The 22,176-nt window shown below is 44.7% G+C and overlaps 1 long non-coding RNA gene across 1 annotated transcript; it reads right to left on the reverse strand.

The window, feature by feature from the left end:
• Positions 1–231: 231 nt before the first annotated feature.
• Positions 232–8,592, reverse strand: LOC112668566 (uncharacterized). Its single transcript, XR_003141721.2, has 3 exons — positions 8,289–8,592; positions 4,556–4,736; positions 232–741 (listed from the first exon to the last, which is right to left on the reverse strand). It is a non-coding gene; the product is annotated as an uncharacterized LOC112668566 (long non-coding RNA).
• Between the last annotated feature and the right edge of the window lie 13,584 nt (positions 8,593–22,176).

Below are 22,176 nucleotides of genomic sequence, written 5' to 3' on the forward strand. Positions count from 1 at the left end.
ATCTGGGATTCAACTATATGAAAATGCCATTTTTATAAATCAGAAATGGTCAAATCTTCTAATTTTGTATGATTCAACTTAATATCACCTTCCTCATAGGAGTCCAGTGGTGATTCAATGACCCAGCACGGGAAACGGATTGAGAAGGGGGCCCAGCTCATAATAAGCACCCAAAAGATGTTCAGTACTTGGCTTTTATTCATAGTGGTGATGCTATTAGGAGGACACGAATCTTCTTTTTATACAAACCTGAGGCCCCTAGAAAGTAGGTGCCACAGCCAGAAGGTGATAGGCCGCCTTGCTTTGCTTCCATGGGCTGTTCTGAGAAAGCACTAGGCTCTACACATCCTGGTACAATGTTGGCCGAAGGAAGTGTGTCCTGAGCTGATGAGTGTCTTGTCTCTGTGGCTGACCCTGAGTTTGAGATCCGGCCTGCATGTCATGCTTTGAAGCACACAGTCACATGGTGTTCTCATTGTGTCTAAAACGAGAGGAATATCTCCAAACGGACAGTTGGCATGCAATGTCTCCAATGCAGTTGGCATGTTTGCATTTATTCAGGGTGGGAGGCAGCTTTGCCAGAGAGGTATTGTCTCAGGAGAATGAGTGTTTTCCTTGAGTTCGACCCAGTTTTCCAAGGACAGACACATCTCAAGATTTGTCCTCTCTGATGGCTTGCTTCTTGGAGGACTCGACAGGATTATAACTTCAATTGATTTCTTTTTATTAGCTGAGGATGAACTGCAAAAGGGTAAAGGTTCATTTTGGATAAATCCTCAAAAGTTCGAGAAAGCTCCCAAGACTCCTGCTGAACTTTCTTAATCTCTCTACAGCTTTGCGTTCTGTGCAATTATCCATATTTGTGAAGGGTAAACTACTCTTGCCTTCATCTCTGTCACTGCCGATGGCCTGCTGGTCCCAGAAGCCCCACCACCCTGGTCTCTGCCGGTCTACACAAGGTCGCCACTGTCTGGGAAGACACAGGGCAGCTCCTCCCCAAGGATGCCAGGCCTGAGAGTGGACACCGTTCAAGTCACGGAGCTGGAAGGCAGGGGCCAGTGAGGGAAAAAAAACCCTGAAATTAAGGAGATTTAAAGAACGAAAGGCCTTTGGAAGACGAATGTGGTACTAAATTTTCCTGGTACGACCTGAGTGATGGTCACCATTTCTCTTATTTACGAAGCAGTGAACAAAAATGTCTTTCCCGCTCTCCTTTCTGAGAATTTCCTGACACAGCCATGCCAGCAGGCTTGCTGAGGGATTTTGAGACGTGGTTTCTCATCCAGCCTCAGTCCTAAGGCAATGTTGTCTCTGACAAGCAAGATGAGACAGGAGGGAAAGTGACTTTGAAATGCTCCATGCCACATTCCATCCTCTCACATGAGGCAATAGCAAGGGTTGGAAAATTCACTGCAGTGTCTGAGGGGCCTGGGTCCTCATCCCAGCTCTGCTGGTCTCTAGCTTTGGGCCTGGTAACAAGGCTTCTCTTCTCTGAACCTTGATGTCTCTGGCTGGAAAACGAGGGGCAGGTCAGCCAGAGGGCCTTACAGGCCAGTCCTGCCACCATAGGATTAAATAATTTCAAATAAAGTTTGATCCAGAAACTAGCATTGATAGCTCCGACCACGTTAAGGAAATTACTACCTTCCTTAATAGAAAATAAAATTTATAGCCTTCAAGGATGGCAATCTCTGCTGTGGACTGAATATTTGTATCCTTGCCCTCCATTCATATGTTGAAGCCCTAATCCTTCATGTAATGCTATTTAGAGGGGAAGCCTTTGGGAGATAATTAGGTCATGAGGGTGGAACTCTCATGATGGGATTAGTGCCCTTATAAGAAGAGACACTAAAGTGATGGTGTCTCTCTTTTTCCTGTGAAAATACAAGATGGTGGCCATCTATGAACCAAGAAGAGGGCTCTCACCATAACCCAGCCATGATCTTGGACTTCTAGCTTCCAGCTTCCAGAAATAAATGTCTGTTGCTTAAGCCCATCCAGTTCTATGTTATTTTTGTTATAGCAACCTGAGCTAAGACAATAGTCCTTCTAGAGGGAGGCTCTTCAAGTGAGGAAGTTGACCCTCCAAGCTATATTTTATACCCTAAGCTGAAGTCAAGAGCCCCACTCATCATATGGCCTGCCTCTTCACTGATTCCTGACTTTGCTCACAGCCGGCCATATTGCAGGTTGATAGTGGGCATGTCGGGGGGTGGTTGTGATGGGAGGTGGGGTGGCAGTTGGTCTACCCTGTTATCCATCATTCTAGGGGGGTGGACATAGGACACTACCCTTTATCACTCATAATGTAAAAGAAGCATGGCTGGAGCATTTAAATAAAACTTTACAGGACTTTACTACAGGGTCAGGAATAACAACTGGAAAATTGACTATGTAATCTAGGAATCTAAATAATTGTCTTGAAAGCTTTATTTTATTCTCTAAAGAATGCCTTGGCCCTGTCCCATCCTAGCTCCTGGCCTACCTACAGTCTCTACAAGAGCAATCCTGGCAAGCACCCAAGAATACTAGCTCAGAGATGTGCACTCCCTGGATGGTATACTCAAAAAAAGTCAGTTTAAAGAGAAGTCGGGTCACTTTACATTCTCTTGCCCTCCTCAAGGTCATCTACCTAGTTATAATTCCCTAAGAATCCACCTTTCTAGGGATAGACCAGGGCAGAGCACAGCTACCAGGGACTACCCAGACAACTTGAACCCAATTGCAATGTAACACAGCCACGCCAAGAGCTAACATGTGGGAGCACCTATCATGCCCCAGAGAGGCATCTGAACAATTTCTCATATGCTAACCAACTTACTTCTCCCAACAAGGCTATGGGATTGATACTATTATACTAATTTAACAGATGAGAAAATTGAGATCCAGAGAGGGGAAGTAGCTTGCCTGAAGTCACAGAGCAAATTATAACAAAGCTAGGATTCAAACCCAGGCAATCGGACCCCAGAGACCACACACTGCATTGTGACACTGTGCTGTGCACAGTGGGAACAGCACGGGGCTGAACATGCCCTGAGACAAGCTAGAAAGATCAGTCCTCAGACGTGGAAAAAAATAACGGCAATATAATGCCATAGGGCACGGATAGGATGGTTACTGCCTGCTGCTGGAGGGTTCATAGAAGGCATCAGAGAGGAAGAGACCTGGAGGCTTAAAGCTTAAAACAAGCAACTACTAGGCCTTTCCTCCCAAGCGAGCACACCAAGTCTCCCAGGTGCACTGTTGCTGTGCATACAGAGAGTATATTGTTCCTCGTTGTGTTGGTGAAATTCTAAAAGATAGGCCACATTTGATATGTAAAGGAGACATTAGATATGTTAAGAGATTACTGCAGAGCCAAAAGATAGGTGTTGGTGAGGATGTAGAGAAACTGGAATCCCCGTTGCGGGAAGGGAAGATGATACAGCCATCGTGGGAAAAAAACAGTATGGTTACTCAAAACATTAAACATAGAATTTACCCTACGATCTAGCAATTACATTTCCGGGTATATTTCCAAAAACAATGGAATCAAGATCCCAAAGAGATATTTGCACACTAGCAATGTTATTTAAACTACACAGAGGTCGAAGCAACCCAAGTGTGCACCAGCTAATGAATGGATAAACAAAATGTGGTCTGTACGTACAGGGTGATGTTATTCAGCCTTAAAAAAAGGGACATTGTGTCACATGGTACAACATGGATGAATCTCGAGGACATTAGGCTCAGTGAAAGAAGCCAGGCACGAGAGGACAATATTGTACGTTTCCACTTACAGGAGGAAGTCACGTTCTCGGAGAGAGAAAGAAGGGTGATACCAGGGGTTGCAGGGAGGGGAAATAGGCAGTTGTCCCACGCCGGGAATAGAGCTTCAGCTTTGCAAGATGAAAGAGTTCTGGAGATCGGTTGCAAACAATGTGAATATACTGAACAGTACTGAACTGTATACCTTGACATGGTAAAAGATGGTGAATTTTATGTTATCTGTTTCTTACCACAATTATTAAAAAGCCTACATATACACTATGGCGGTTGTGTCCTATGCCAGGATGTGTTACCATCCTGCCCAAATACAAACCCACAATTTCGAAGTGATGTCCGCTGATTCCTAATGGATCTTTGTTCACACTGATGCTACCTTGATTTCTAAGCATAGCATGAAATGGCAGCCAGATGCACCTGGAATCCATGAATGAATCCCACTTTGGCCCTTTTGTTTCTAAAAGCCTTTTCCCCCATATTAGTACATTATTAACAACAAACATGCCAACTGCTTAATTGAGAAGACATAGCCACAGCATAATGATCGATGTGTTCAATAACCATAATGGTATTTATCCTGCACAAGATAAAGATCATCAGAGTCTTGTAAAAGGCCTCAAACATGGAAGCTATTGTCTTCCCATTTAAATTGAAAAGAGGAGTCCATGATTGGTGCTGCATGTTAAACAAAAAAAGCCCTTGAAAGGCAGAGAGTAGCCTCATGGAGTAAAGACTGGGACTTCCCACCCCCCCTACCCCGGGCTTGGCTACAGCAAACCTTGATCCTTACCAGTGTCTAGTCAAGCAGTCTTTGGGATGAATGGGGCTGGGCGAAGTTTCTTCAGTACTCAGCAGAGGAGGGCTTCATTCTGCCCTTCTGAGGGGCCGATCTGACAGTCACCACATGCACTTTGGAGTGGAGTCTTGATGGATCTTCTGCTGGAGCTCCCGTTCTCAGCAAGGGCACAGTCCTGTTGGGAAAGACAGTAATGTGCAATGTTTGAGAGTATGGTTTCTGGAGTCTTAAGCCCTAGATTCAAATTCTAGCCCTTCTGCTTCCTGGCAATATATCGGAAGACATTTTCATCTAAATGTGTTATTTTCTCCCGTATTTCAACGTCCCTCTTTGTAAAATATGAGAATCACAGTAGTGGGCTCGCAGAGGTGTGAGAATGAATGTGTCGGATAATAAACATAAAGCTCTTAGCATGGTACACCCTTAATACATTATTCCTATTTTTATTGCCTTTTTAAGATGGTGCTTCCTAAAAGGGAATGCCCAGTGGACTTCCTGAAGTATTTTTGTGGCTTAGATTTCCTGGAAGAGGAAAAGTGTCTTCAGAAATCACTGCACTTGGATATGGTTCAGTCAGACAACAGGTGGATCCCGGGGACTCAAGGGGCTCTATCCCACTACTGCCCAGGAGCACTGCTGTCTCTTCCCCTTCATCTGTCCATGAGTCATGCTGTACTTAGTAGGCCTCTATTAGTGTGGCTGAAAGGAGATGTCTAAGCAAGCACCCGCACGGCTCAGAACAGAGATCTCTGCTGCATCAGCTGAACCTTCAAGCCATTGTAGCTCTTCATCACCTCCATGGCAGGTGCCAAGTTTCTTGGCTTGGAGCCAGTAGTAGAAAGACCAGAAAGGCAAGGTCTCCCTCCTACAGACAGTGCAGGTATTTCTTAGTCAGCCTTAAATAGCCAGACCACCAAAGAAGAGACGCCTTCCTTAGCTGCTAGAGCTTAGTCCCTTCTCAAAGGATTATGAGGGCTTCCCCAGACCAGTTGGACAGTTATTTGACAGCCATGAAAGCAGGATGTTGGCAACCAGCACACCCACTGGCCAACATTGGTGGGCTCTGAGCTGCACCCAGCAGAAACCAGGTCTTCACAGATCTTACACACCTCACTCTCATTCTGAAAGCATGTATCACTCGCCAGACATACTTCTAAGCACTTGACGTGTATTTGCTTAAGTGATGCTCATAGACAACTCCTGTGAAGTAGATGCTTACGCGAGTCAGGGCTGTCAGCTGCTTACTTCCTCAAAGGGACCAAACAACACCACTGCAGGAGATTCTCCTGGGAGGTCGCCTTCCCAGTCCAAAGAGCATGCCCTCTGCTTGCAGTAAGTTGCAGAATAAACATTATTTTTGAAATGAGTTATGGACAGGATCTGAAGCCCTGGCACCTGGTGTACATCCCAGAATACAATGTACTATGAAGATGGTATGTGTGGGGTAGGTGAGTAAATGAATGAATGAATGAAGCCTGTTAATGTTTTTTCAGCACAGATTTATGTTAAATGGTCCTCGCTATGGTCTGCATGTCAGTGTCCTCCCCAAATTCTTATGGTGAAATCCTAACTCCCAGAGTGAAGGCATTAGGAGATGGGGCCTCTGGGAGGTGCTTTCATCATGCAAGTGGAACCTCATGAATGGGAGTAGTGTTCTTCTAAAAGGGGCTCCACAGAGATCCCTCTCCTCTTCCACCATACAGGGATATAACAAAAAGTCAGTTGTCTGTACCTCAGAAGCAGGCTCTCAGCAGAACACAACCATTCTGGCCCCCTGATCTTGGACTTCTAGCCTCCAGGACCATGAGAAATAAGTTTCTACTGTTTCTTAAGCCACCCAGAGTGTGGCTTGTTGTGATAGTAGCCTGAACGGACTAAGCCAACCCAATAGCTAAATAAACAAAGAAAGCAGAGAATAAGAAGAGACTTTTCACTTCTACTTTGCAGGACCCAGAGTTCAGGACACAGAAACCTAATTCTGTTGGTTCCCAAACTTCCTCTGGGCACTGAGATGGAAATGAGAAAAGACTTAAGGACTCAGGAACAGAGGGGCACGACGCTTGGAGCAGCTACATAATTTCTACACAGGACAGTGGCACAGGAAGTTGGATGTTGCCTCTCAAGGCAGACTTGGTCCCGGCCCACTCTGTTCCCTGAGCTACTGAACATGAAGTTAGGAGATGGACGCTGGCCTCCCAGAGACTTGCATCTGGCCAAAACCGCACTGAAAGGCTTGTCTTTGTGCTGTTTTCAGGGGAACTCCTGAGGTCCCCAGCCCTGCATTATGAGCTTCAGATGATCTAGGTAACGCAGATTTGTCATCCTTCATCCAGTGCTTCAGTCTGATCCCCAGGAAAGCGCTTTGAATCCTGGTCTCAGTAAACATCTTCCCTCTAATCTGTAAGCTATTTATCAAATATGAATGTGCTTTTTGAAATGAGTAACTCATTTCCCTGGTGTTTTTGTTCCAAAAATAATTGGAAGTGACAATACAAAGAATTACACATGGAGTTGAATCATCATAGAATAAATATAAAGTTGGAAGTGCCCTTGGAGGCCAGCTCTCTTGTGCAGCTTCCTCTCCAAGGAGGTGTGGGGACTTCTATAGGCAGATCTGTGTTCCATTATTGATTAGCTTTTAGACTCTTGTTACATATTAGATTAGGATGGCTCTCTGGATAGAGAATGAATAGTCCAACTACACATACAAACATCTTACAAAAGAGCTTCCAATGTGATTTAAAAAAAAAAAAAAGGAAACCATATTGGGACAAAATTGGAGAAAATGACAGAGTCCATTAAGCCCATGCTCTAGGTGACTATATGCATATTCTGTTCTTTTCAGAATGAAGCTCAAGATCACTTTTACCAGATTTGGCACAGAAGCATGTGTGCGTGCATGTACTTGGATGTATGAGTGTCTGTACACATGTATATACATCAACCACTTTGGGCAGCAATTTGAAACTAAAGCATTAGAAGACATTCTGAAGGCATAAATGAAATATAAGACTATTCCCTAAGATTAAGCCATTAAAACTCTAAAATTCATGTTCAGAAGAGGTTCTGAGGGACGCCTGGGTGGCTCAGTGGTTGAGCACCTGCCTTGGGCTCAGGGCATGATCCCGAGATCCTGGGATGGAGTCCTGCATCAGGCTTCTGGCATGGGGCCTGTTTCTCCCTCTGCCTGTGTCTCTGCCTCTCTCTTTCTGTGTCTCTCATGAATAAGTAAATAAAATCTTTAAAAAAATAAAGAAGAGGTTCTGAGCTCAAATATCCTGAATGTAGCCAAAAACATTTGGCAGCTCACTCTTAACTTCTGCTTCCTCTCCCTCTCCTGCTCTCTCTCAATTTTCCTCTCGTTAGTGGATTTGCCACAGAAACTGCAGGGGTGAGACACCAGTGAGCCTTGGAAAGTTGTGCTGGTTCTAATGGTCCAGTGCCAAAACAACCAACTGGATGTGGGCCTGTTGATTTGCAGCACTCCTTAGGCATGGTCCCAACTGCAAAATCCTGGTTGCTAGACTGAACCCCACTTTACTCATTCTAGAATTTATTTCTGCTGGTTAAAGAGGCATGGACAATGCTGTCTTATTTGTCCTCAAATTGACAAAATAACCTTCCTAACCACACACTTATCGATCAGTCTCTGAGCCCATGTAGGTTTGTATTGCTGCTATAGCAAATTACAATAATTTAGTGGCTTCAAACAACACAAATTTATTACCTTATTGTTCCAGAGGTTAGAAGTCAGACATGGGTCTCACTGGGCTAAAGATCAAGGGTGTTAGCAGGGCTGAGTTCCTTTCCAGAGGCTCCAGGGGAGAATCAGTTTCTTTATTCTTTCAGGCTTCTAGAGGCTATCTGCATTGCTTGACTTATGGTCCATTGCTCCATCTTCAAAGTCAACAATGTCACATCTCTCTGACTCGTCTTCCATCATGACATCTTCTTCTGACTATAGCCAAGAAACTTTCTCTGCTTTTAAAAATCATGTCCCTTTAGCCATATGAGGTAACATATTCACAGGTTCTGGATTTAAGACATAGATATCTATGTTGTTTTTCTTGGTATCAGTCATGCTAGAAGAACCTCCTCACTACTAATGGATCTGAAAAGAACAACAGGGCTTACACCACCCAAGAAACTCAGGGAAGAGCCTCTTGACCATCATGGTGGTCACTGAGATGCTCATTGGCCAAGGCCTAACAACAAGGCTTATCTACTCAGCTCTGATGGATGGGCTGCCATAGTTAGGGGGTATGTGTCATGGGGTCTATGACACAACTTGGTCCCTTCAAAGCCCCTCCTTCCTGAGATTAGGTATTGTTTCTGCATGGATGGATGTTTTCAACTTTCATAAAATCATACTTTGAAAGTTGTCTGTTGTTAACAGATATATAAAGTTTGTGTACATTTCACATAAAAAAAAACACATTTTCTTTTGCCAAATTAGAGCATAACATGTTTTTGCCTTCACTTGATAAACACCCTTTTCCATTTAAATCCTACTAAACAGCAACATAATTGTACAGAGTGAGGGAATGCAAACTCAGCCAAGGGGCCTTAATCACCTTTCAAGCCAAATTATGAATCGTGATTCCACGGCAGTTAAAACAAGTGTAGGTGGCTGCCCTTGAGCAGATCAACTGCATTTTTTCAGCACATGGAAGTTACATATTTTCCCCCAAAAAAGGTGTTTAATACAATATTTCATGATACAAACTGGATAGTGGGGGAGGGAGGAGGAGGGGTTCCCAGGTAGGTTCAGCGTGGGAGCTGACATGGGCGCTACAGCTCACCTAGACAGATCCAGACTGCCAACTCCCAAGGACTGGCGATGTCTGTATCATTCAGGATGAGAAAATAAATAATCTCCTTCTCCTTCATTTCCTGGATAATTAAGGAAAACACTGACTTAGCAGCCTGTATAATCACAGGCCCAGAAACCCAGCCGCAGGCCGTCTATGCAAGTGCCAATAAAATCACCTGAAAAGTGCAAAATATAAGATACGCAACCGGTGGCTTTGTTAAGCAGAGCAACTGGTTTAATTTATTTCCTTCCCCACCCCCGACCCCATCCCTTTTGAACAGATGAGAATAGGCAAACGAGTCTGAAGTGTCTGCTCTGGTGCCCTATACTCTGCCTCAAATGTGCACACACCTGAGCTATGGAAGGTGATGATGAGGACACTCCTGGCTGTGTCTAGAACCTTCGGCAGGCCTGGCTGTCCCGTTCACCCAAACCTTGTTACAACACCTATTCCCACCTCTGCTCCTGCTTCACCGAGGAAATCGGGATCAAGGGGTATGAATTTTACCTCAACTTTCTGCCCTTATGCTAGAGTGTCTATCCCTCTTCCTAGTTGTGTGACTTTGGGCAACTCCTTTCACCTCTCTGAACCTCAGTTTGCTCCTGTGTAAATGAAGCAACTTGCAGACATAATGCAGTAAGTGCCAGAGGAAACACGACCACAGATGATGGTGAGAGAGGTGTACCCAGTCCTCCGCCGTCTTCTGAGGGAAGGAGAAAACTGACTGCGGTGATGTGAGGTTTGCCCACCTTGACAAGTCTCTGCTTGCATCTTTCTCCACCTCTTCTCCCTCCATCCCATCTCAAGCTTCCCAGTTGAGGGCTGGGAGGGGAGAAGGGAGTGAGGATATAAGAACTCTCTCAGACACATGATGGCAAACAATCCCGACAGAGGCCAAGTTGTCTCTTGTATTCCTTCCTGTCTTCTGGGAGAAGACATTACCAAAGTGGGATGACCGAAACCATTCTGTACTTGGAGTAGAGAGAGATCTGAGGGCCATGAACCCCCTTCCCTTTTGAAAAGCTCACACCGAGTGGTTAAGATGCAACAAGAAAAAATTTTGGAAGCCAGATGTGCCTTCTGGATGGAGAGTGGTCCAGTTGAGTGTCAGAGGGTGACCACTGGGTCCTACCTCAGGATCCTGAGCCATCCTGGAAGAGATCTCACTTTGTAGCTGTGCCCACATCACCATTCAGTCCTCTTGCCCCAGGCAGATGGAGAAGACAGGTTTCATCCTGTGCGAAAAAAAAGCTCTCTTTTATTTTAGTTCAGTCTCTTCGAGTGTTACGTCATAGATTTTGCAGAATATGAGATTCAGAAAGAAAAAAATCAACCAGAATTAGAACCATAAGGGACACCTGGGTGGCTCAGTGGTTGAGCATCTGCCTTTGACTCAGAGTGTGATCCCGGGGTCCTGGGATCGAGTCCCACATCAGGCTCCCCAGCCTGATTCTCCCTCTGCCTATGTCTCTGCCTCTCTCTGTTTCTTTCATGAATAAATAAATATTTTTTTAAAAAAGAAGTAGAACTATCTATTTCATAAGCCAAACATGCAAACCAAACGTGACTTACAATGTAGTGGCATTTCTCTACTAGCTGGCTTCCTTTAAATTCAGACCGAGGCAGGAAAATCATGGGCTATGGAATCAGGAAAATAGGGTTCGAAGTCCTAGTTCCTTGTGTATGAGCCTTTCTAATGTTGAGCTATTTGGTTTACCTCCCAAAGACTTTCTTGTCTTACCTCTAAAACGGAGGTGAGGATTATTGTTGTCCTAGCTACTTTTGAATGTATGAAACATAGCTATAATAGCTTATTTTCTATGTTTTTAATGAACTTTTAAGTTTAGAATAGTTTCAAATTTACAGGAAAATTGTGTTGTAAGGTAGTACAAAGAGGTCTTGTGTACTTCATCTGTCGTCCCTATTGTTAACATCTGATATGGGCATGAGACATTTGTTACAACTAATGAACCAATGTTGATACATTATTATTATTAAATCCCATACTTAATTCAGATTTCCTAAGTTTTTACCTAATGTTCCTTTTCTGTTCTAGGATCCCATCCAGATTATATTTAGTTGTCATGTCTCCTTAGGTTTCTCTTGACTGTGACAGTTTCTCAGTCTTTCCTTGTCTTTGACAGTTTTATGGAGTCGGGTCAAGTATTTTGTCAAATGAGGCTCAGCTGGGATTTGTCTGCTATTTCTCTCATGATTAGGATGGGGCTCTGGCTTTTGGGGAGGAAGACCAGTCACAGAGGCAAAGTGTCCTTCCCATTTCACCATATGCTATCAGCATGACTCATCATTGTGATGTTAACCTTTATCACCTGGCCAAGATAGTGTTTGTCAGCTTTCTACACGGCAGAGTTACTCCTTTCTTCTCCGCATATTGTCCTCTTTGAGAGAAAACCACTATACACAGCCCACGTTTAAGGGGTGGGGAGTTATGCTCTACCTCCTTGAGGGGGTAGTAGCTACATAAATTACTTGGACTTCTTTTGTACAAGAGATAGATCTGTTTGTTCTCCTTCATTTAATAATTGATTTTATCATTTATTTATGTCAGTATAAACTCTTGAATGTTATTTAATGCCTGGAGTTATAATCTAATATTCCTTTATTTATTTTGTTGCTCAGTTTGTTCTAGCTGTGACCACTTGAAGCTCCTTCAGTGGCTCCTGTGTCACTTTGACATGCTCCACCCTTTTGTGGTTTTGATCCCATCCTTACTCTCTGGCGCTACAAGATGGTCCAGGCTGATCCTGTCTATTTCCTTCCCCAGCCTTGGAATCTTCCATTTCTCTAAGGATCCTGGTTTCTTTCTTTTGATAATGGAATTTGAAACCAAGCTCTGGGTGCTAGCTATGCTTGTTGCTATGGGGATGCCATTGTTTCTAGTCTGTCTCAGTGGAAAGAGTTAAGTAAATATGTCTGTGCATACTAACCCACATGTATACATATATCTGCAATTATTTTTAAATCCATCTGTATATGTATCTCCATCTATATCTATATGAAGTTAAACGTGAGTCTCGACTCTACTCTAGGACCACAAGGCTCATTCTAGCCTGGCTTCCTTGTTTGTCTGTGTCGCTCACTCCCACCTGACAAACCTACCTCCCACCATCTGCCCTCCGTTTACTCCATGTGATTCCATCATACGTGTACAGTGATTTCAAAATTGTCAACCCATACAATGGGAAACAACTTCACCAACTAGAATACAGTACTGATGTACAGTTCCTTTTGTCTTTAGACCTAACATCTCCATTCATTTCCAAAGTTACTTAGGCCAGCACCTTTGCACACCACCCGCTTCAGTGAAGCGATGCCATGCCTTTGTGATGCAATTACATTATTTTGTCATGGTTTGCCCATTGGGGTTCATCATCTCCCAGTTGAAAGAGATTTATAATTTGGATATTTATTTATTTATTTTATTTTTAAAAAAAGATTTTATTTATTTATTCATGAGAGACACACACACACAGAGAGAGGCAGAGACTCCATGCAAGGAGCCTGATGCGGGACTTGATCCCAGGACTCCAGGATCACACCCTGGGCCAAAGGTAGGCGCTAAACTGCTGAGCCACCCAGGGATCCCCTAATTTGGATATTTATACTTTGTGCTGTAATGTTTTTCGGGTTTTGACAAATGCCATATTGTTGTGAATTCACAACTACACTATTGTAGAATAGTTTCACCATCCTAAAAATTCCCTCATGGTTCACCTATTCAGTGCTACCTCCTCCCCAAACCTCTGGCAAATACTGATCTGTTTTCTGTCTCTGTTTCATCTTTTTCCAAATGTCACAGAAATGGAATCATATAGTATGTCCCCTTTTCAGACTGATCTTCACATCTCATTCTTTTTTATCACTGGGTAGTATTCCATTGTGTGGATGGACCAGTTCATTGATCCATTTACCAACTGAAGTCTGTCTTGCTTGCATCCAGTTTTTAGTGATTATCTTCTGGGATTTCCTATGAATTACTCACTCTCCAGAAGTCCTGCTAAACCTAAAGGTTATGTGTCCAGGTAAGCACCTCAGACTGGCTGAATCCACTAGTCAATTAGGATCACAGGCCCTGCAGTGAGGCCCATAGCCTGTTTTCCCTTTCTTTTGGGGCTAAGAACCTGAATGGGAGACCTTCAACCTAGGGAAATACATGGACAGGATCAGATGACATGGTGTCTCCTCTAAGAGGATGAAACTTGTTGGGCACATTCATAGAAATGAACTCTACTGGGGGCACCTGGGTGGCTCAGTGGTTGAGTGTCTGCCTCTGGCTCAGATTGTGATCCTGGGGTCCTGGGATCAAGTCCTGTATCAGGCTCCCCACAGGGAGCCTGCTTCTGCCTCTGCCTGTGTCTTTGCCTCTTTCTGTGTCTCTTTTGAATAAATAAATAAAATCTTTTTAAAAAAATGACAAACCACGAGAGACTCCTAAATATGGCAAACAAAGGGTTGCATAAGGGGAGGTGGGTGGGGGGATGGGGTAGCTGGGTGACAGACAATGAGGAGAGCACTTGATGGGATGAGCACTGGGTATTATACTATATGTTGGCAAATTGAATTTAAATTTTAAAAAATGAACTCTACTAGTGTTTCAGCTGTGATACAAGCTCCAAGGGAGGTAGAATGCTAATAGTGCCAACAGTAAAGTCCGATGAGAAAAGTGGTTTGTGAGGACACATGTTGAGAAGACCTGTGCACATGAGGCTCACACTCCTATGGTTAAGCTAAAATCTCCCCCACAGACCCCTGCCCCCCAGAACGCCCATCAGTCCTACTTTCCTGAATGCCATCACCCAGCACTTCTGGCACATGGACACCTGCCTCATCCCTCTACAGAGTTAACACCCAAGTCAGGAGCTATGTCTAATGAGAAGAGTGTGACCCTCAGATCTGAAATAAGACTGGGGTGTTCAGTGGGGGCAGGTTTATTTGCTGAAATCTGACAGCCCAAAGGCAGTGATTTCAGACTGGAAAATGGAAAATGGAGCAGAGCTACATGGATGCTAGGAAAAGCAGGTGGAGTGGGAAAGTTTCTGGGTACATAAGAGTCATTTGTAGCCAGGAAGTGGGATGATTCACACCTCTATAGAAAGCTAAATGTGACCACATTACCTTGCAGGGATTTTCAGTTAGACATACCAAATCTAGGTAATGGTGGGTGAGAGACAACAGAATGAGTCACTGAAAAGGATTACTGTGAGAAAAGGCATAGAGGAGATAGGTGATCCTGCCAGGTGACCCAGCAGAACTGACTTGTGGAGATGAACAGGGTGACAGGTCAGTCTGGAAGGCTGTTTAGGAAGGTGATAAAGAAATGGCCCCTTTCTCCCACCAAAACATCTTGGCCTCATCTGCACTGCCTCCCCCTCACCCATGAAGGTGTCAGCATGGTGCTTTGTGATGTCTGCCTGCCCCTGAGAGCTGCCATTGGCTGAGGGAGTGACTAGATGACCACATAATGCTTAAGGGCGTGGCCCATCATTGCCCTCCCAGGAGAGTATATATAGGGGGGTTCAGGGCCTCTGGGGCATACCACTGGGAGTCTTAGAAATGGCTAGGGTGACCAGGAAAACTCAAACTCCACTGGCTTCTAGCACAGTCATTCAACAATCCACCTCAGGCACCAAAGGGAGAAAACATACGAAGGCAACCTGTAAACCCAGATCCAGGGAGAGTGGCAAGGTGAGATGACCCCACTCAATCTCTTCCCCATTGTCACCCCCCACAAGACCCCTGCCCTGTCCTTGCCTGGCACATACCCCTTCTTCAGAGCGCCCTTGTTCTCCTGAAGTCCCTGTTCCCATCTGCCCTCGACCCCGTCCCCCCAAAACCAGTGCCCTTCTGTGATCACTCTGTTGTTCTTCCAGGTGCCCAAAACAACTACAAGGGTAGAAAGACATCTTCGAAAGAATTTAACAGGAAAAGCTTCTCCAAAACCTTCCACCTCTTCAAGAAAACTCAAGAAAGGTAAAAGAACAACACTGTTTGGACACTACCACAGGCTGAAAAAAGCGCTAAAGCACAATGAGTCAGAGAGACGCCAAGAAAGGGGGGAAAAACCCACCACTTCATGTGCTTATCTGGGCAGCCAATAACTCCAGAGCAAGGCCAGGGATCTCAGACCTCCCTGCCAAGTCTCTGACGTTTGGCCCTTGAAAATTGGCCAACTGTCTAGACATCGAGTGTTACACCGATGGGATAAAACATTCGTGAAAATCAAAATAAAACCAGCCTGTTACAAAAATGTACGTGTCTCTGTGAGTTCTCTGATGGTGGGGAGTGGAGAAGGAAGGGAAGAGGCTGGCTTGTAGGGGAGGGAGCTGGGTCTTGTGGGGTTGGGGGTTAGACCAGTAGGTCAGGTTAGCCAGAAAGCAGGGCTAAGGACTGGGTCAGGACTGAGCACCGGAGACAAACTTCCCCTAGAACTTGGTACATCTTTGTGTGTGTGTAGGTAGGTGTGTAGACCTGGATGGGGAGAGGTGTTATGTGTGGGACAACAGTGCCAATCCCCTAAAAGGCAGAGAAAGTCACTGCCTGCAGGTCGCTTACCTCACAATGGTGTTTCTTATGCCTCACCCTGTTATGTCAGCAACTAGCAGTCCTCAAAATACCCAGACTTCTCACCCTAAAAGTTAGTCCAAAGGACTAAAATAATGGTATTTTGAAGACAAAAACCCAACACTGTTTAGGCCACTTTCCTCCATATATAATTTGGGTCTTTTTTATGTCTTCCATGACTCTACTAAACTGTTTGAACATACAGAATACATTTATCACAACGATTTTAATGTCCCAGTCTGGCAATTCGAAAATCTGTGTCAGTTTTGGATTGATTTCCTTTTCTCAGGATAGTTTTTTTCTTTTTCTTACCTTAGTGAGGTGAAATAGCTTTTTTTGAAAAGAATTATTGATTTATTTTAGAAAGATCTGAGAGAGAGAGAGTATGAGTGGGAGGGGCAGAGGAAGAGGGTGGGAATCCCAAGAAGACTGGTGCTGAGCACAGAGCCTGTCACAGGACTCAACCCCACAACCATGAGATCACAACCGGAGCGGAAACAAGAGTTGGATGCTGAACCAATTGTGCACACAGGTGCCCCCAACTTTTTTTTTAAGATTTATTTATTATTTGAGAAAGAATGTGTGTGAGTGGGGGGTAGAGGCAGAGGTAAAGAATCTTCAAGAAGACTCCCCACTGAGCATGGAGGCCAATGTGGGGCTTGATCTCTGGACCCTGAGATCATAACCTGAGGCAAACCAAGAGTCAGGCGCTTAGCCAACTAAGCCACTCAGATACCCCTGAAACAGCTTTTAATATAGTTAAGGGCCAGTTCTATATACCTTTTGTGAATTGTCTGTATTTTTTCACATTTTTCTATCAAATTTTGTGTCCTTCATCCATTGGTTTTTCAATCTTTAAATGTAAGGAATATTAGCCTTACTATTAGCTCTAATTAGAGATCTAAGTTGTTACAATATGTTTTCCCCATTTATTGTCTTTTGATTTTTAAATTTTTCTTTAAAGATTTTATTTATTTGACACAGAGAGAGAGAGCACAAGCAGGCGTGGTGGCAGGCAGAGGGAGAGGGAGAAGCAGGCTCCCCACTAAGCAGGGAGCCTGATGCGGAACTCAATCCCAGGACCCAGGACCCTGGGATCATGACCTGAGCTAAAGGCAGGCACTAAACAAACTGAGCCACCCAGGTGCCCCTGTCTTTTGATTTATTTTTTTAAAGATTGTATTTATTTATTCATGATAGACAAGAGAGAGAGGCAGAGACACAAGCAGGGAGAGAAGCAGGCTCCCTGCAGAAAGCCCGATGCAGGTTCCCTGGATCATGCTCTGAGCCAAAGGCAGATGCTCAACCACTGAGCCACCCAGGTGCCCTTGATTTACTTTATGATGTATTTTTGTACGTGTGTCTTTTACGATTTTAAACATGTGTGATGCATCCTGGCTGAGTAAACAATTGGGTGGACACCAGGAAGTGAGTGTTTCAAAAGAAACCCAGGAAACCCCACTAAGCCAAAAGGTTGTGCCCAGGAGAATACTCAGGCTGGCTGAACCTGCTAATCTCCAGAACATAAGGCCTGCAGAGAAGTCAACCATGCCTTTCCTTCAGGGCCATAAACCCAAACGGACAACCCTCTATCTAGGGAGCTATGTAGATAGGACATGATCACACAGTGTCTCCTTGGAGAGGCTGGAAGCTTGTTGTAGCCAGAGCTGGCTTCCCGGGGGGGGGGGGGGTGACAGTGAGTTTACACAGGGTGCCACGTTTAGAAAGGTTCCATGTACTCGGTTTGGTGCTCTGCTGTTGGAATGTTAAAATTTGTAGTAATTTTTTAACAGGGGCCCACGATTTCATTTTATGCTCAGCCTTGTGAAGTGTGTAATTGGTTTTGTCCCCACCCCCTGGCCTCTGGAATCAAAATTTCTGCGGTTGAGTGCCAGATCTCTATGTAAGAGGGCTTGAGTCCCATGGCTGTACTGCTTCCCAGCTGCAAACAATTCTCTGACTCCCTTATCCAATTTCACGTGCAAAAGACATAGGTAGATGCACTGAAGTCCACAGCAAAAGAAGTGTGTGGTTCTCAGGGCGCTCTTCCCAGCAGGTCCCTGTACTGGCCTGCTTCAAGGCCCAAAGGTGGCATCTGTGCAAAACCAGGACCTCAGCCATTGGCGCCTCCTGTCTGCATCTGAAACTCATCCTTCCACCTTCCAGTTGAAGCCAGACCTTGAAACCCAGGGCAGCCCCACAAGCAGGCAACACGGAGCTGCCTTCCAGAGTTGAGCTCTTTCAATGCTCTTGACTTCTAAGTTCCGAAATGAGGCCATGACCCGCTGGACTTTGTGATGTCCTCCACTTCTGAGTCAGAAGAAAGGGGTTGGCAGAGGCTTTGTAGATCCGGAGGACATCTGGCAGCCCTTATGACCTTTTTATAATTGTGAAGGATTCAGCAACCTGTGGAGGAAATGCTGCCCCAAGCACTAACAAATTATAAGACGAAGAAGAGGGGTTGAACAAAACACGCTGGTCGGACTCCAAAAGTAGCAGAGGTTGTGGAGGACCCCAGATGATGAAGCCTCACTTGCCTGTTTTCTCTCCAGCTATCTCAACAGCCACGGAGATCTGAGAAGGCAGATTTCAAATGCTGATGACCACATGTTCCGGAGGATCGTACATTCAGGGCACCACCAGCTGCTCCTTTCATACCTTCCCTTTCCGAACTTGCTAGCTGAACATCAGAGCTCTCGCCTGCCCTGTGGAACGTAAGCCATATCATCTCTTTCATAGTCGCTCCAAGCTGAAAGTGACCCAACTACAAAAACAGGCATTTTGCACCTGCCGGGAATTTACTCTGGAGGAGTTTCTTTCTGCACTGCCTCCTCTGCTCAGCTTCTGCCAAGGCTGAGGATGAGCATGAGGGTTCCACTGCTCAAGTGGCCTTTGACACAACGGCTCCAAAGCATAGTAGTATGTCCGTGCCGGCTTACATTTCAGCATCTTCTTTAATGGCTTGAGCAGGAACTTCTGAGGTTTGGAAGAATATGTATTTTGTCCCCTCTCAGTGTTCAGAGCCGAAGCGTCGTGACAGTGGGCCTGACAGAGGCAGGAAAGGTACTGTGGCAGGTGCAACAGATTCTGAGTAGGACTAAGTAAACCCATTTCTCCTTACAACAAATATGCTCCAAACTGGTAAAGGCAGATGAACAAACACGAATCCCTCCCAAAGACAGACAAAGCCTTTAAGTTGTGTGGTCTCTACACTGGTTCTCTGTCTCTCTTCCTTTTAAGGATCTTGCAGTGCTCCTGCAACATGCAAGAAATGAACAAACAAACAAAAAAGGTAACCCAGCTCACACCTGGTAGGATGGTCATTATTAAGAAAACCAAAAACAGAGGTGCCTGGGTGGCTCAGTGGTTGAGCGTTTGGCTCAGGTCATCACCCTGGGGTCCTGGGATCGAGTCCTACATCGGGCTTCCTGCAGGGACCCTGCTTCTCCCTCTGCCTGTGTCTCTGCCTCTCTGTGTCTCTCATGAATAAATCAATAAAATCTTTAAAAAAAGAAAAAAACCCGTCCAGATGCTTCCTAAAAGTGCCATGGTATCGTGGTCAACAGTAGGGACTTTGGATCTAGACTGCCTGGGTTCAAATTTCAGTTCTGAGAGCTGCTCACTTTGTCATGTCTGCTTCCTCACCTATATAATAGGGATAAATAATAATATTCACATAAGAGCATATGTGAAGCATATAAATATTGGATAATTATTACATGTCACAAATTTCTAATGCCTGTATTATATATAATGTCTATATTATAATAAACGAATTATAAATTTATTCTAAAATGTAACTAAATCTAAAATAGTTTATTCTGCATTTTTCTCAATCAGCTGATGCCAAAAAGCATAATTACTGTCTAGTGAGGGCATCATGATTGATTTGGATCTACAAAATAAAGGATGGCGGGCCTCCTTAATGCATTGCCCCTTGACCGTAGTGTCTCTCGGGCCATTTGTCTAGCTGGACCGAGTCTGAGATTCAGGACTGGGTGGGCCCAGCTTTTTATCCCAGCCCTACTCCTCTGTCAGTCATCCAAAAACTATTTATTAGGAACCCAATTATAGTAGGCCAAGATGAGATTCTCCCCCTCAGCTGGGAAAGTTATACATTCCTTCACCAGCCTACACCTCATTTTCCTTGCCTGTGAAATAGACATCTAACTCCCAGACTGTTTTGCAAATTAGATGAGTAACATCTGGAAAATTATCTGACCCAGTTCCTGTCACAGAGAAGATGCTCAATAAATGGCCACTATTTTCCTAACCCACGAAATGGCAATTGAAAAATGGCCGTATAACTTGCCTCATCTCCTAAATATGAAAAATCAGATATGGTTCCATGGTAGTCATAAGAGGTGAAATGCACCCTGCCCTCTTCAAGCAGGGGCTGAGAAGATTGAAAAATTAGATCCCATAAATCAGATCTTAGCCAGGGGCTGCTATTGTCCTTTGTGGGAAAGAGCCCAGCACACAGGCACTGGGAGGAGAGACCCTAGACTGGAAATACTCCATGGCTGGAAATTTAATCAGGTTGAGTGTCAACATCTAGTTATAGATATGACTCCTAAAGGAACTCTGAACAATATCAATATCTTTTAGATAAACCTGTGGGGCCTCAAGGCCAAAGAGAAGAGTGGGGCTCTGAGTGCTGGGATGAAGGATGGGAAGATAAAGGGAGGCAGACCAGGAACATCAGTTAACCTCAGGCACGGAACAATCATTTGTAATTCATCCCTGTGGTTGACATGACATTCAAGTATATGCACAAAGGACACTGCAGGAATGATGATAAATCCCCCACTACATCAGGCATCAGGGTGACATGTGCCATGAGCTTTCTTATGGGAAGAAGCTAGTTATGCATCCTCCAACATGGTATGGAGGATCCAGTGGTGAATACATTGGACAAAGACCCTGCCCTCATGGAACTTGCAGTCTAGGAAGAGACAAATAGCAAACACATGAACATATAACATCAAGGGAGGTGATAAGCACATGAAGCAAAATGAATCAGGGGAAGGGGTTCATGAGTGACATAGTAAGTGAGGCTGGGGGGTAGAAAGTGCGTTTTAAGATATAGTGGTCAAGAAAAGTGTCTCTGAAGAGGAGACTTTTGAGCAGAAGGGTGACTGTGGCAGGGGAGCAAGTCCCGCAAAGGTCTGCAGAAAGTGTTCCAGTCAGATGACCAAGCAAGTGCAAAGGCAGAGGCATAAATGAGCTGATGAGGCCAGTGACGATGAGAAAAGCAGTGTGGGAGTTGTGAGGGAAAGGTAGGAGAAGATGTCATAAAGGTAGCCAAGATACGACCACTAGTAGCCACCACTATTGCTACCACCTTGGTCAAGGGCTGCATCATTTCTTGCCTAGATGACTATAATAGTCTCCTCAACTGGTCTTCGAGTTTCTGCTCTTGGTCTCCTTCCATCTGTTCTATTGCCTCCCAAGCTTTGCTGTGCGTTATAATCATTTGGGGAGCTTGTAAAACTTCGCACAACCATGTAATGCTCCAAACTGATATAATCAGAAAGCCTGGAGGTGGGTGCCAGGCATTAGCATGTTTATTGATCCTCAGGTGATTCTAGGATGCAGTGGAATTTAGGAATCACTGGCCTCTTCTCAACACTGTACTATTTACCCCTCTCCTCCTTAAATCCCTCCAATGACTTCATTACACTTAGAATAAAATCAGGCTTTTTCCTGTGACCTACAAGGCTCCACATGACCTGGCTGGCCCCTATTCATCTCTCCATCATTATCTGGGGGCATTCATCCCCTCACCATGCTCCAACCACTGGCCTTTTTTCTATACCTTAAACATGCTGAGATTTTCCTGCCTTAGAATTCCTGGTACTTTGAAATTGGAACACTCTTCCTGATAAGATGTGCAGGACTGGATTCTTCTTGCTAATCAGGCCTCAGCCCTAATAATATCACCCCCGAGAGGCCTTCCCTGACTCCTCTGGCCAATTTTGTATACACACACATTCTGTATGGATGCCATGGTATGCCATCCAGACTCTCCATTAGGAAAACTTATTACCCCAGCTGCTAGGAATGGTGCCAGCACTTGACCTTGGCTGGAAAGACCACACCTCAGGTATAGCCTGCATGCAGCGACTGGTCACTGGTGCAGTTCAAGGACACAGACACCTCACTGCAATGTGAAGGATTTTTTCCAGCCTCAACACTCATGAAGGTAGTGGTCAAAGC

The sequence above is a fragment of the Canis lupus genome, chromosome X (genome assembly GCF_003254725.2).
Source record: "Canis lupus dingo isolate Sandy chromosome X, ASM325472v2, whole genome shotgun sequence".
Taxonomy (NCBI): Eukaryota; Metazoa; Chordata; class Mammalia; order Carnivora; family Canidae; genus Canis; species Canis lupus.